Source organism: Hypanus sabinus, chromosome 30 (genome assembly GCF_030144855.1).
Source record: "Hypanus sabinus isolate sHypSab1 chromosome 30, sHypSab1.hap1, whole genome shotgun sequence".
Taxonomy (NCBI): domain Eukaryota; kingdom Metazoa; phylum Chordata; class Chondrichthyes; order Myliobatiformes; family Dasyatidae; genus Hypanus; species Hypanus sabinus.
Window position 1 is genome coordinate 25,087,821 of NC_082735.1, and position 15,900 is coordinate 25,103,720.

Here is a 15,900-nt window from a genome sequence, read left to right on the forward strand (position 1 = left end):
TCAGCTAATGTTATCAGGGGCACCAACCTTCCCCACCATCGAGGAGATCTTCAAAAGGTGATTCCTCAAGAAGGCAGCCTCCAACATCAAAAACCCTCAGCATCAGCAAATAACCCTGCGGCCTGCGGTGGGCCGGTGGAACCGTGCTGAACTAAACTGACCTGAATCCTACAGGACTCCTGGCTTGATGTTTGATGTTCACTCTCTGCCATTTGTACAGCTGGTTCCTTTTTGTGCGTTGGATGTTTGATGCTCTCTTGAACAAGTTCCATGATGTTTCTTTGCTTCACGGCTGCCTGTGGGAAGACAAGTCTCAGAGCTGTATTCTATACACATACTTTGATAATAAATGTACTTTAAATCTTTGAATCAACCCTCTTCCCATTACTGCCATCACCAAGGAGGTTCAGAAGCCTGAAGACATATACACACATTTTAGGAACTGCTATCCCTCCACTATTAGATTTCTTTCGAACTACAAACTACTTATTTACTTTATTTATATTGCTTATTGTAACTTAAAAGTAATTCTTTATGTATTGCACTGCACTGCTACTGCAAAATAACACATTTCACAGTATATGTAGTCTGTTTTGTCATATGCTTTTGTGATATCATTCTGGGGGAACGTTGTCTCATTTTTTAACTGCATTGCATTTGTGGTTTCTAAATGACAATAAACTGAATCTGATATGTCTGTAATAATAAACCCAATTCTGATATCAGTAGATCCATATCTACTCTGATATTCTTCATGAGTATAGGAGATCCTCTGAGCTTTTGAACCAGTTTCAGATTGCAATACAGTCATCTTTTAACACATCTAACTCAGTCCGTGCCTGTCTCTGCCTAACAGAAGACAGTTAGAGTTCTTCAAATACTTTTCAGTATCGAAGACAGGCCAACTTGCTGCAACACCAAGGAACATATTTAGCTGCTTCCCAAGTCACCAGGATGGCCTTATTTATGTATTGAACACCATTCCGCAAATTTTTTTTCAATCTCCTGATCATATCTTAAGGCACTTGCATTCTTCACTGGAACTGTTCAGAACTTTGCTCCCTTGCTTCTAGAGTAAACAATGACTGCCCTCTTAACCAACAGTTTTATTCTTCAGAAACCCACACCCTGCCCGACCCTGTGACAACTGAAATGCAGGGACATCTTGAAGCCGAGTTGAATCTATCTGTGCATACATTCTGCATGGCAAGGCCCCCAGACATTTACACCCATGATTTGCAGATGTTCAGCCCCAGAGTCACCTGATATATGAAACCACTTTCAACGACATGCAAGGCAGCTGCAAAGATCTCCATTACCACTTTAATTAGCTTTATTTGTAGTATGTATATCGGACTATACAGTGAAATGTGTCATTTGTATCGACAACTAACACAGTCCAAGGATGTGCCATGGACTGCCCACGTGTGTCACCATGTTTCCTATGCCAACAGAGCAGGCCACAGTTTAACCAATATGTCTTTGGGCAGTGGAAGGAAACCAGATCACTCAGACGAAACCCACATGGAACATACAAACTCCTTACAGGCAGCAGTGAGAATTGACACTGATCAACTTCATAGCTGGCCCTGTAAAGCGAAGAGTTAATTGCTACGCTAGGCTCATTGCCTGCATCTCAGTATCACACCCCAAGCACAACTACTCAACTCCTTCAGCATCATCAACATAGAGGCAGCTAACAGGTGGTTCAGTAATTTCAGAAATGGCACAAGGATTGGTGCGTTGTGGGCAACGTAGAAGACTGCCAAAGAATTCCACAGGATTTAGATCTGTTGCAAAAATGGGCAGAGAAATGGCAGATGGAGTTTAATCCAGCCAAGTGTGAGGAGCTGTACAAAATGTAAAGGAACAGTACAGAATTTATGGCAGGACCTCAAACAGTGTTGACGTACAGAGCAATCTTGGGGTCTAGTCCATGAGTCCCTGAATGTGGCTGCATAATGGTAGTGAAGCAGGCACACGGCATACTTGTTTTGGAGAGGGTGAAGAGGAGGTTCACCAGGATGTTGCTTGGATTAGAGAGCACGAGCTATGAGGGGAAGTTGGACGAACTGGTTATTTTCTCTAGAGTGGCGAGGTTGGGGGAAGAACCAAGAGAAGTTTATAAGACTACAAGGGGCATAGATAAAGCAGACGTTTGGTATCTTATTCTATAATATTATCCTGAGAGCAGGCTTTTAAGGTGGGTGGGGGGCAAGTTCAAATAAGATTTTGGTTTTGGAAGACACAGAATAGTGGGTGCTTGGACAGGCAAATATGATTGAGACTTTTCAGAAAGGTATAAGAATGTGCACAGAATGGAGTGAAATGGACTTGTGTAGGTAGAAGAGTTAATCTAGTACATGGGTTCCCAACTTTTTTTATGCCATGGACCCCTACTATTAACCGGGTGCCCCGTGGACTCCAGGCTGGGAACCCCTGCTCCAGGAGCTTTTAATTACTAGTTTAATTAGTCTGGCATTACATTGTGGGCCAAGGGAGGTTTTCCTGTGTTGTACCTTTTATGTAATGATATGATCCCTCAAATGTAAAGTCCAGTACATCAAATAGTGTGTCAGAATTCTCTCCTTTGCTTACCTGCACACTAAGGAATCCAGCAACCTCTGATCCCAAAACATCTGGAAATTCCACCTTTTGCCTGTGCCCTCATTCTGACCATGTACTGGCCACCTTTTCCCACTTGTTCCCACTTACATGCACCGAACTGTAACTTCCGAAAAGTTCTGATAGGGCAAAATGAAAATCTTTCTGATACTTTGTGAGCACTTTGGGGTTCTGTTGGACCTAACAAGATCTTAGTTGATGCCAGCCCCAGCATCAGCAACAATGTCACCATTTTTTCTTCTTACACAAGCTCTCCAATATCGTTTGCCCTCAAGACGCTTCCCACAGGTTCCACGTAGCTCAGGAGTAGTTGGGTACACTTGCATCTCTCAACTTTGCACGTATGCTCACTGTCCAACCTGGACAATACTGACCAGTTTTAATTTCACACAGGCCATGCAACGCCTCAACAAACAACACCCCATCCTCTGCCGATGCCTGTCTCTCCAGACTTCTTAGTGCTGCTGTTTACTATAGTAAAATATTGGAATAAAACTACCAAAAGAAACTTAGTTTAGCCAATAAACTTTTCTCACACTGAAAAATGCTCCTTCAACTCCACTCACTTTCCCCAGATCCAAAGTTCAAACATTTGCGCATCGATGGGAGTTCAGTGGGCCTAAGCACAAAAGAGGTTTTTGTGGGACAACGTGGAGCAGTCTTTCAGTTCTGCTTGACCCCACCCCTCTCAACTTTATTTTTACTGTATATTGAGAACTGTGTTGGTGCTGCTTTTTGCATTCATAATTAACTCAAAAAAACACAAATCACTTGTACTGCCAGTTTTTACCCTGCTCTCCCATTCACATCACCTACTGTATCTGACTTTCCCCTTCCTGATTCTCTCTGTCACTATCTCAGGGACAGCTATAAATATACATAAGACGACCAAAAATTCCCACAACTATTTGAAAAATAATTGCTCCCCACACTACCTCCTCAAGGGCTTGATTCAATTCTCCCAAATCTGTCTTCATTCTATCTCCTCTAATCGTGAGAATAATTCATCCTTTGAGATCACAAAACCACCACCACCACCCTTTCAAAATGCTGAAGGTTCTGTTCCCTGCAAGACTCCCTGGACTGATCTTTTGCCTCCTCCAACAAATCCCCTTCTCATATCCTTTTCCTATCCAACCAAAGGAATATCTCTTCTTTTCCTACTATTCAAGACCTAAAATGACCTCCCTATTCACTTGCATTTCCTCCGTTCCAGTATATGGTATTTGGTGCTCACAATGCAGTCTCCTCTATAGCAGAGAAACCAAAGGCATATTGAGTCACCACTTTGCAGACCACAAGGACAATGCCAAGTTTTGTGTCTGCCACTTTAAGTCCCTATCCAACCCCCTTCCTTTATTCTGACCCACTTGCCTGTACCCTCTTGCTCTCTAATAATAAGGTTCACCTTCTGTCTGGGCATATTGCAATCTTTAGGACTCATTGCTGGATTCTGCCACTGTCTCTGCCTGTATCAGAACAGGTCATTTCTTCTGTAATTATCTGTCTGAAGCACTGTCTCAGTTTTCCTCACTTTAAGGCACTGAGTTCCACCCATAGATACTGTTTCACCCGCTGAGTTCCTCCAGCATATCATTTGCTGATTTATCTAAACTTCTGGATACTTCCCATAGAACTGTATTTCACCATTTTTGCTTTCCACTATCTTCATGCTGTCACCCTCTCTAATTCTTTAATTCATGTTCTCTACCCACCTTTATTAACATATCAACAGACTGACTTTCATCTGCATCTCATTCCCATGACAATCATAGCCTCACCCCATCAGAGACCGTTCCCTTTGTCCTATCCACTTCCAACCCTCTCCGTCCGCCCCGCGCTCCTTCCCTGCAACTCGAAACTAATCAGAACAGAACACTGGAGGAAAGCAAGCAGGTCAAGCAGCATCTGTGGAGGCAGAAGGTGCAAGCCAACATTTTGGTCGAGACCCTGCATGGATATGCACTATTTGCCGCAGCAGATGCTCAGAGTTTGTCCAGCTTTCTGCTTCTCTTCTAGATTTTGGCATTTTTGTCCCTTGGTCATTTATTTATTGATTGCCCAGTAATCCTCAGATTTAACCCTAGCCTCATCATGGGACATTTTACAATGACCAATTAACCTACTACCCACTACGTCGTTGGACCATGGGAGGAAACTGGAGTACGCGCAGGAAACCATGTAGCCACACGGCGAACGTACAAACTCCTTACAGGCAGCAGTGGGAATTGATACTGGGTCCCCCGGTACTATAAAGCGCTGTGCTAACCACTACCCTACCTGCGATGAGAGACCGAGGTGAGGACGGTTAGGACCTCAAGCGTTGCAGCATCCGAAACTAGAATCGAGATCTGAAGCGAGACTGGAACGAGCTCAGGGTTCTAATCTGGACACTAGACGAGAGTAGAGCTGACAGCGAAACTCAGTTCAGGCACTCTTTAAATATTAAGATCCTGGCGCCAAAACGTGGCTGCCAATTAGCAGGGCAGGCCTGAATCCTTAAAGAGGCCACACCAGCTATCCACATTCCGGATAGTCAGAGCTTCAAAACCCCAGAGGCTGACACGGGTGCGTGTCGTAACAGCTACCAGGGCATTCTAAAACTACTTTACTTGTTTTCTGCCTTTCTGACAAACAGTCAGTGCCGGTACAACAACATGCCCAACGTCATACCATATGATACACTCGGTTGTTTAAAAAAAACAGTTCCATAACACGCAGCGTACCCACATGAATGATGACTCTGAAGATTTTCGATGACTATGGCAAAATGAATGGGATTTCATGTGCACAGTTATCACTGACAAGTGCAGCTTCACAGAAAGGGAGGCTCAGGTGGCCCAGCAGCACATACATGCATGACATAACCAGTCTCGCCTGAGGGATATCACAGTGGAAAACTGTTACCCAGGTGCGGCAAAAGGGTCTCAGGTTACGAAGCGGGGCCACGGCTAAGGTGCTGTTTGAGTCGTCAAGAGGCAGCAGAGATAAATCAATCACAAGTTCACGCTGGTGCCTGAAGACTCCAGCCCTTTCTAACACTGAAGCTCTCAAGGAACCAACAGGGATTCGCAGAAAATTTTCTGGTGCTTGAAGTTAATACGATACCTTTTAGGCACTGAAAAGAAAAAAAAGATCAATCGCAAAGTACGGCTTTGTCTTCGCTGTGTTCCATGCTGCTTTTAACCCTTTCTGTGTGTGCTGTCTGTAGATATGACATTGTTTCAGAAGCCGTCCCTAGGCAGAGAACTGCACTGATAAATGATAGCCAGCTGGTAAGCTACATGGAATATAAAAGACTAGCTACTGGTGTCTAATTCCGGTCAGCCCCTTTCAGTGTTGTGGGCCCGCTGTGCAGCGGATTAATTTATTTCAGAGGCGTTGGCTACAATTCGCGCAGGATTAACGGATGAGGGCGAACCTGCTCCAATAGTGCCGTTTGGCGCACGTGCTCCTGGAGGGCATTATTCAGGATGTTCACTGAACGGTGGGAACAAAACAAAAAAAAAAATTGCAGCGGCACACCGAGGCTTCGGAATTCTTCCCCTACTGCTATGAGTTAGGAGCGTACACTCAGTGACCGCTTTATTAGGTACGCCTGCTCGTTCTTGCAAGTATCTCATCAGCCGATCATGTGGCAGCAACTCAATGCATAAAAGCATGCCAACATGGTCAAGAGGTTCAGTTGCTGTTCAGACCAAACTTCAGGATGGTAAAGAAAAGGATCTAAGTGACTTTTACCCGTGGGATGGTTGTTGGTGCCGGGGCGGGGTGGAAACTGCTAATCTCCCGGGATTTTCGAGCACAACAGTCTCTAAAGTTTACAGAGGACGGCGCGGGAAGCACGAAACATCCAGCGAGCGGCAGTCCTGTGGGCAAAAATGCCTTGTTAATGAGAGAGGTCAGAGGAGAATGGCCAATCTGGTTCAAGATGACAGGAAGACGACAGCGTTTCAGATAACCACACCTTACAACAGCGGTGTGCAGGACATCTCCGAATGCGCAGCTCGTCAAGTTCAAGTTTAAATTCAAGTTCATTGCCATCTGACTGTACCTATATACCATCCAATGAAACAACACTCCTCCAGAGTAGAGTGCACGCACAGAGCACATGAGAACTCATAAGCCAAGTTAATAAAATGCATGTAGTGTGCAACATGGGTAAACAGTAGAGTACACAGTAAACAACTTTCTGTCCTAGTGACGGGAACTTGGTGGTGGCAGGGTATCCATTCACCTCACAGAAGAAAAACCTTGAAGAGGATGAGCCTCAGCAGCAGGTCACTTGATTTGGTACAGGAGGCCCCTAGTAAAGCGGCCACAGAGTGCAATATTGTCCGCTTGTTTACACTGCCCAACGATGTGTGGACCTTGCGCAATTTGGAAACCCAGAGAAATTCTACGGCATCTCTCATGTGACTGACTGGAGCACTACTATGCTCGTTAATGGAGATACCGATCTGTCACTGTAAACTCACTGCACACCATTCTAAGTGGAAGCACGAGCAAATTAGGCCAATCCGGAAGTTATCTAGCAGGCAACTATCAAGAGGAACCTACGGGCTGGTTGCTCTCCAGAGTTCTCCAGTTGCTGTCCTTCGGGTGCACATAGTCTAAATTAGAAATAGTGGGATATATCTGGATTTATTTTTAAATAACGCCTTTGACTTTGAGAGGCAGCATTGACCCAGTCTCAGCATCCTGCAAATCCTCACTCCCAGGACGAGCAACTTATGTTACGGCAGAAAATCCATTTGGCTCGAGCAGACGCCAGCTCGCTGCTGCTTTTCAACCCTTCCTTTGGATATGAGAACAGGTGCAAATAAGACAGTGTGAGTGTATCTGCAACAATACCTTCATTCCTTTCAGCATCCTGGCATAATTAGCAATAATTAATCTAGCTTGCTCTCACGTTCTCCAACTTTGATGGCATTTCTTCACGACTCATTGTCTTTAACTAACTTTAACAAATAATACCAGGGACTACTACCAGGGGTGGGTGATGGGCTGTGGATATGTCTCTACCAAAGGAGGTGTAAGACACTAGCCTGCAGATCACCCTTGGGCAAGGTGTAGCACCTGCCTAGTCCCACCCCCCCACCCCCGATCAGGGTCATATGAAGCCATGGGAGCAGGTGGCAGATGCCCGTGTGAGCAGCTGGCGCACATCCACGACCACTGACGCCAGGCAGACAACCTCTGAAGAGTATTGATGATGGCTGGGGTCACCCATCTTGTGAAGACACTGTCCAGAAGAAGGCAATGACAAACCACTTCTGGAGAAAAATTTGCCAAGAACAACCTTGGCCAAAGACCGTGATCACCCACGTCATATGACACAGCACACAATGATGATGGCAGCCAGGGGGCATCATTTTAAGGTGATTGGAGGAAAGTATGGGGGGCGGGGGGATGCCAGAGGTAGTTTATTTTATTTTTGCACAAAAAGTAGTGGGTGAGTGGCAGCAGAGGAAGATACATTAGGGACATTTAAGAAATGCTTAGGTAGGCACATGATTGATAGAGAAATGGAAGGAAGAGCTAGAATGATCTTCGAGTAGGTTAAATAGTCATCACAACAGGATGGGCCGAATGGCCTGTACTGCGCTGAAATGCTCTATGCTCTAACAAATGGTATTTGCCTTCATTTCCACCAAAACTTTTATAATGCTATCAAAAGAAAAGTTAATTGTCTCAAAAACAGGTTCAGGCTAGTTTTCCCCCTGATATACTTCGGGGTGACGTGCCACGTGCAAAATTCAGGCAGCTATACACGCCCAGGATGCCAAGACCGTAAAACTAAGCTCCTTTCAGCACAGTAGTTGCAAGTTACAGGAACAAATTGTGCACAATTTAAATAGTGCCAGTTGAGGGAAATATAGTCCTCAGGTAGAACTGGAGCTTTTCAGGTTGGTTCCAAATCCTGAAGGCAGCGGGGAGGAAGCGAATGTCGAAGCTTGTGGTATGGTTCTTCAGGCGCTCGAGCTCCCTGCCTGATGGCAGTAATGAGAAACAGGCATAGACTGGATGGTGGTAGTCCGTGAAGATGGATGTTACCTTTCCGAGACAATCTTCTGTCCTTGGACTCACCGCACGCTGTCAGAGCAGTGCTGCCAGGATAATCAAGGACACGACCCACCCAGCCAACACACTTTTTGTCCCTCTTCCCTCCAGGAGAAGGTTCAGGAGCATGAAGATTCGTACGGTCAGATTTGGGAACAGCTTCTTTCCAACTGTGATAAGACTGCTGAACGGATCCTGACCCGGATCTGGGCCGTACTTACCAAATATCCGGACCTGACTTGCACTACCTTACTTTCCCTTTTCTATTTAGGATTTATAATTTTAAATTTTTATTATATTTACTATCGATTTGTACTCCAGGGAGCACGAAGCGCAGAATCAAATATCGCTGTCATGATTGTACGCTCTAGTATCAATTATTTGGTGACAATATATATATATATATATATATACACACACACACACATATATATATACATATTTGAAGCAGAGAGTCTGGAATGGACTGACAAGTGCACCGCAATTAGCTGCAATCTTGTCGATATCCTCTGTACATACACATACACACACACACACACACACACACACACACACACACACACACACACACACACACACACACGAGACACAGAAGACTGGAATGGTCTGACAGGCATTCTGCAGCCAGCTGCCATCTTGTAGATGGCCTCTATACACACACACACGTGACACTAAGGCCTGGAACGGTCTCACAGGTGTGCTCTGCACTTAGCTGGCGCTTCTGAATGGAACTACAAGCTCGCTCACTACAATCCATTTTTTAAAAGAAAAAGGAAATCAATCCTCGAGTTTCATCATTGTTCTGTAGAAGAGCCTGCGATAGAGAACTCAATTTCACACAAGGTATAATTCCAACACAATTTTAATAACTACAAGCTCTGCGACATTTAGTCAAAAATGTATTACTGCATAAATATTTTATAGCTACCCTGTGCCAGCATCTTGTAAATCCTTGGGTAATGTGGTATATCTTGTATTACAATGTACATACTTGCCATTTCATTCTCTCTACTCTGCTTTATACTAAAGCGAATAGTTAATGTACAGAAAAAGAGCTATAAATATCCAAACTCATAACTAGGGCCAATTCACAATGTAACTGAGACAGCAATGATTTGCATCATATTTTTCTTTACTTGCAGTATCAACCTGCTGTGGGGTGCTGGAATGGTCAGATCAATGCTGCAGAGTCTGGCAATGCTTTCCTGATGTGCTCCTACCAGCCACCATCCTGAGGAGGTACCTGAGGCGTCTTTCAAAGGCCCATAGGGGGCCTCACGACTGCTCTCAAATCCACGTCCTAAGATGCTATTCAGTCTCCAAACCCAAATATACCCAAAACATGCTACAAACACTCGGCAGGTCGGGCAGCAACAAAGGTCGGAGAAAGAGGGTACAACGGCCCAGGCTCAGTAGGACTAGGCAGAAAAATGGTTCAGCACAGCCAAAAAGGGCCGAAGGGCCTGTTACTGTGCTGTAATGTTCTACGGTTCTAACAGGTTGAGTGAACTTGGCCTTTTCTCCTTGGAGTGAAAGATGATGGGAGGTTTTTGTTGTTGCTTTTGTCGTTCTGTGGAAAAATTTCAATCGGTGAAGCAGAATGGATTTAAAAAGCTTCATTGCAGACCAAGCATCATGTCATTCCAGCAATGATGTTGTTCCAACAGCAACATTGTCGTACAATAACTTCCCCCCCCCCCCCCCCGCCAAAGGATCATCTTCTGATAGAGGTGTACAAGATGATGAGGGGCATTGAAGGTGTGAATAGCCAGAGGCTTTTTCCCGGGGCTGAAGTAGCTAACACGAGGGGACATAGTTTTAAGGTGCTTGGAAATAGGTACTGAGGGGACGTCAGGGGTAGGTTTTTCAGACAGAGAGCGATGGGTACTTGGAATGCACTGCCGGTGGTGGAAGAGGATACAATAGGGTCTTTTAAAAGCCTCTTAGATAGGTACATGGAGCTTGGAAAAATAGAGGGCTATGCATTAGAGAAATTCTAGGTAGTCTCTACAGCAGGTTGCATGGCTGGCACAAAATTGTGGGCCGAAGGGCCTGTAATGTACTGTAGATTTCTATGTTCTTGGTGTACTAAAAGTCAATTCTGTGCGCGCACGTGGACCACCAAAGATACGGAGGCTACGCTTCTCCGGCAAAGGAGCTGCACCTTGCTGGACTAGAGGGTTACACTTGACAACAGCCTTCAATATCATCACAACCCTTAGCAGCAATGCCAGTGGCACTGTGCTACCATGCCGACACGGAGTGTTGGCGCTGGCATGTCTGGCAACACTTGAGGGCTGCTGCGGCACTTGTGTTGGTCATTAACGCAAATGGCGCACTTCGCTGAATGCTTCGATGAGCATGTGATTAAAAAATAAATAAACCTACTCCAGAAGTGTGGCATTGTGGCATCACTGCTGGAATGACATGATGCTTGGTCTGCAGTGAAGCTTTTTACATCCATTCTGCTTCACAGATTGGAATTTTTTCACAGAGCAACACAAGCAACAACAGCAAAACGAGGCAACACACACAAAACATTGGAGGAACTCAGCAGGCCAGACAACATCTATGGAAAAAGAGTAAACAGTTGATGTTTCAGGCTGAGCCCTTTCACCAGAGCATCTTCTATGTGTTGCTTTGGACTTCCAGCATCTTCCGATTTCCTCATGTTTTGGAACAGCAAAATAAACCCCTTTCACATCCCTTCCACCCACCCACTCACACAAGCCCCCAACCCCCAAGACTCCAGTTCTTGTTCCCAGATTCCCAGACTTCTCAGACCTCTAACTTCAGAATTTACCTCAGGATGTTGAATACAGGTTTGACCCTCAGGCCTCACTTCCAGGCTCGCTTGGTCCTCCAACCTCGGTGACCCAGTCTCTTGTGACACCTTCGGGTTTCTGCCTACGGTCCTCAACCTTCAGATGTCTACTTCTAGTCTTCGTTGTGCTCTGGACTTCAACCTTTGGCTTTGCCTGCTGGATTTTGCCAGGTTTGACCTTCAGGTCTCTACATCCATGCTTGCATGTCCATGCTTGCATGTCCCTACCTGAACCTCCCACCCAAGTGGTTTATTGTGCGTTTGAGTCTCCCCCGCCCCTGTTCCGAGAGCTCACCATTCATAAGGACTGGTCTCCTCTCGTGACTGTGCTTCTACAAGAGCTTGAAGCCAGGAATAAACTCAAGGAGCTTATGCTTAATCTGCATAATATACAGTGCCTATAAAAACCCTCCTTGGAAGATTTCATGTTTTATTGTTTTACAACAGTGAATCACAGTGGATTTAATTTCTTTTTTGACACTGATCAACTGTCAGAGTGAAAATGAATTTCTACAAATTGGTCTAAATTTACTAAAATTATTAAACATAAGAATAATCAAGTGAGTAATTACTCACCCCCTTCAAGTCAGTATTTAGTAGATGCACCTTTGGCAGCAATCACAGCCTTGAGACTGTCTGGATGGGTCTCTACCAGCTTTGCACATCTGGACACTGCAATTTTCCCCCATTCTTCTTTACAAAACTGCTCAACTTTTGTCAGATTGCATGGGGATCATGAGCGAACAGCACTTTTCAAGTCCAGCCTCAAATGTTCAATTGAATTGAGGTCTGACTTGGCCACTCCAGGACATTAACTTTGTTGTTTTTAAGCCATTCCTGTGTAGTTTTGGCTTTATGCTTGGGGCCATTATCTTGCAGGAAGACAAATCGACTCCCAAGTCGCGATTCTCTTGCAGACTGCCTCAGGTTTTCCTCCAGGATTTCTCTGTATTTTGTTGCATTCATTTTACTCTCTATCTTCAGAAGCCTTCCAGGGCCTGCTGCAGTGAAGCATCCCCACAGCATGATGCAGCCACCACTGTGCCTCACGGTATGGTTAGTGTGTTTTTGATGATGTAGGTGTTTGGCTTATGCCAGAGTGTTTAGTCTGATGGCCAAAAAGCTCAGTTTTTGTTTTATCAGACTATAGAACCTTCTTCCAGCTGTCTTCAGAGTCTCCCACATGCCTTCTGGCAAATGCTAGCCAATATTTCATGCAAGCTTTTTTCAACAGTGGCTGTCTCTTTGCCACTCTCCCATAAAGCTGTAACTGGTGAAGCACCCGGGCAACAGTTGTTGTATGTGCAGTCTCTCCCATCTCAACCACTGATGCTTGTAACTCCTCCAGAGTTGTCACAGGTCTCATGGTGGCCAACCTCACTAGTCCCCTTATTGCATGGTCACTCAGTTTTTGAGGATGGCCTGCTCTAGGCAGATGCACAGCTCTGCCATATTCTTTCCATTTCTTGATGATTGACTTAACTGTACTCCAAGGGATATTCAGTGACTTGGAAATTTTCTTGCATCCACCTCCTGACTTGTGCTTTTCAATAACCTTTTCACAGAGTTGCTTGGAGTGTATTTTTGTCTTCATGGTGTGGTCTTTGCCAGGATAACGACTCACCAGCAGTTGGACCTTCCAGATTCAGGTGCATTTTTATTACAATCAATTCAAACACCTTGACTGCACACAGGTCTCCAAAGACAGATAGCCATTTATCCAATTATGTGACATCAAAACCAATTGACTGCACCAGTGATGATTAGGTGTGTCATATTAAAGGGGTGAATACATGCAATCAATTACTTTGTGTTTTATATTTGCAATTAATTTAGATCACTTTGTAGAGATCTGTTTTCACTTTGACACAAAAGAGTCTTTTTTCCATTGATCAGTGCCACAAAAAGCCAAGTTAAATCCATTGTGATTCAATGTTGTAAAACAATAAAACATGAAAACTTCCAAGGGGTGGTGAATACTTTTTATAGGCATTGTATACTTAATAAATACTTGTCAAAATACTTACGGTTAACCCTGATCCATGTGGCATTGCTAGGATTCTAATCTCCTTGGGTTTGCATCTTATTTGGAAATGAATGACCTCTCTGCTAAACCTGTCCTCTCCCTAATTCCGTGTACTGTGTTGTTCTACAGAAAGAAAGAATGAGACTCCATGAATGGTAATTCATACGAACAAGGACTGTGAAAGGAATGTACAACTCAGGGCCACAAGAGAAGCAGGATGGAATGAGGATGAGAAGATGCCAAATGTAAATCTGGATGGAGGAAGGGTCAGAGTTGATGGGCGTGCTAATGAACGTCACTGTGATAGGAAGAAATTGTCTTTGAAAAGAATAGGCATATTCCGTGCTCACTTTGAGATCTCTCAAGATGTAACAGAATGGATAGAATTGAGGATTCTGAGGGAGGAAGTGCAATGCATTAATAAAAGAAAGGAATTCACCTTTGATGTTCCTGTGAGCTTCTTGAATCTCTTGCTCTTACAGTGATTTTCATGGCACTGAAGCTCCGTGAAGATGCTGAAGAACAGTAGTTTTCTCCTTGGCTTGGCCTCCTTCGGGCGACCGTCGCAACAGCTGCTTGATGACTCATCAGCCCCAGCAAAATAATCCTCATTGTGCTGGAGCGTAACGTGAGAGCACGAAATACTTTACGGCCACTACAGTGGGCCAAATGCTGCAACACGGTAGCTCTTCTTCCAGTTCTGTTAGACGGGCAGTTCATCAGCCTTGGTTGTATGAATCCAGAAATCTAAAAATCCCCGCATCCAGCACTCAAATACAACCTCATCGCAGTTTAGTTCTAACTTAATAGACCAATTGTCATATATCTACCCTTGGGTTTTATGTCTTCATTGGTAAGTGGTGTATTCAAAACCAGATCCAGTTATATACTGGGATAAATTGCCTAAGGTATGTTGAGAGAGCAGTGATACCCTTGTGAAATATTTGGTACAAAATAGAGACTATATTATTAAATATTAAAATTAACCCTAGAATCATCTTGGTTTAGGTGCATGGCAATGTTGTGAAGACTTTACATATTTTCATGGTGACAAAAAATTAGCATTTGCTTTAGCTGGTTACATCCAGAGAGTGGGCTAGTGAAGCAGAGACAGCAATTTCCTTCAGGCACTCAGAATCAAACCTTGATAGGACAGGAGCTTCCTCTGCCTGTCGGCTCTAGTGATTGCAGATGAAATTAATTTGTTTAGTCTCAGTTCATTTCCTTGAGGATATTTGGTCCTCAGCCCAGGACCACCCCTACATCAGTACCAGCTGTGAATTCAGAGACTGCAGATGGCTGCTGTGGGAAGTTAATACAGAGGCACTTGCGCCAACTCAGTTGGTATGTGAGTGGAAGTTACACAAACTAACATGACATAGTTACAACAGGGAAAAAAAAGAGAGACCATTCAGCCTGCAGGTCCATGCAAGCCCTCTCCCATCCTTCTAACCCTGCCAATTCTTGTCCCTCGCTTGCTTACCTCAAGTCCCCCACTGACTTTGATAGCCAATATGGAAAATTAAACTCCCTGTTTCCAGCATCCCCCTTCACAGTGAACTCCGCCATGGCTGTGAAAGGAGAAGGGGTTGGGCATGGGGCTAGCAATACCACCCCGTAAAATCCCAGTGCTACAGAAATGCCGACAGAAGTCCTCATCCCTGGGAGAGGAAGGATCGTCAAATAGGGGCTGCACCTGAAAGACTGGCTCAGGATACTGGAGAGTTGCTGTCGGCAACCTACCCCCCAGTAGGGGTGATGGGCTTAAGTGAGTCAGTCATCTCAGCGAGCACCAAAAGGGCTATTCAATTAGGGCAGTTTCTTTGTGGAACACAAGTTACCTACCACTAAGTTGCCCCTACTAATTAGGGAGAGTTCAGCGCATTCTGCTCCACCCATGCACGGTGGGAAACAAGGCAACCTCACATCTCTTCATATAGACTTTATGCCATCTGCAGAAATGTTCATGGTAAGAGCACGTTTGATTTTTGCCTTTCATAGACCTTTGACTTTTTCTAAAATAATGAGTCATAAAGTAGATACAGGCCCTTGGATCCAACAACACCACGCTAGCAACTGTGCCCCACTAGTTGTAACGTCCTGCATGCAGTCCTAACCCCCAAAGCCCTGCCCCTCATCTACCTATCCCAGAGCTTCTTAAGTGACACTACTGCATCTGCCTCAATCACTTCCACTGGCAGTTCATTCCACACACCCACCACATCCTGCATGGAAAAAGTCACTCCTTGGGTTCCTTATAAAAATCTTTCCCCTCTCACCCTAAACCTATGCCCCTTAATTTTGCTGCCCCCTACCCTACGGGAAATATTGTCACAATTGACCTTACCTATGCCTCTCATTA

The 15,900-nt window shown here is 44.7% G+C and overlaps 1 long non-coding RNA gene across 1 annotated transcript in view; it reads right to left on the reverse strand.

The window, feature by feature from the left end:
• LOC132383452 (uncharacterized) overlaps positions 1 to 15,900 on the reverse strand; it is a 151,356-nt gene that overhangs the window by 75,508 nt on the left and 59,948 nt on the right. Inside the window, exon 5 of the long non-coding RNA XR_009508689.1 lies at positions 162 to 296. This is a non-coding gene — a long non-coding RNA (uncharacterized LOC132383452). The remainder of the gene's footprint in view (positions 1 to 161; positions 297 to 15,900) is intronic.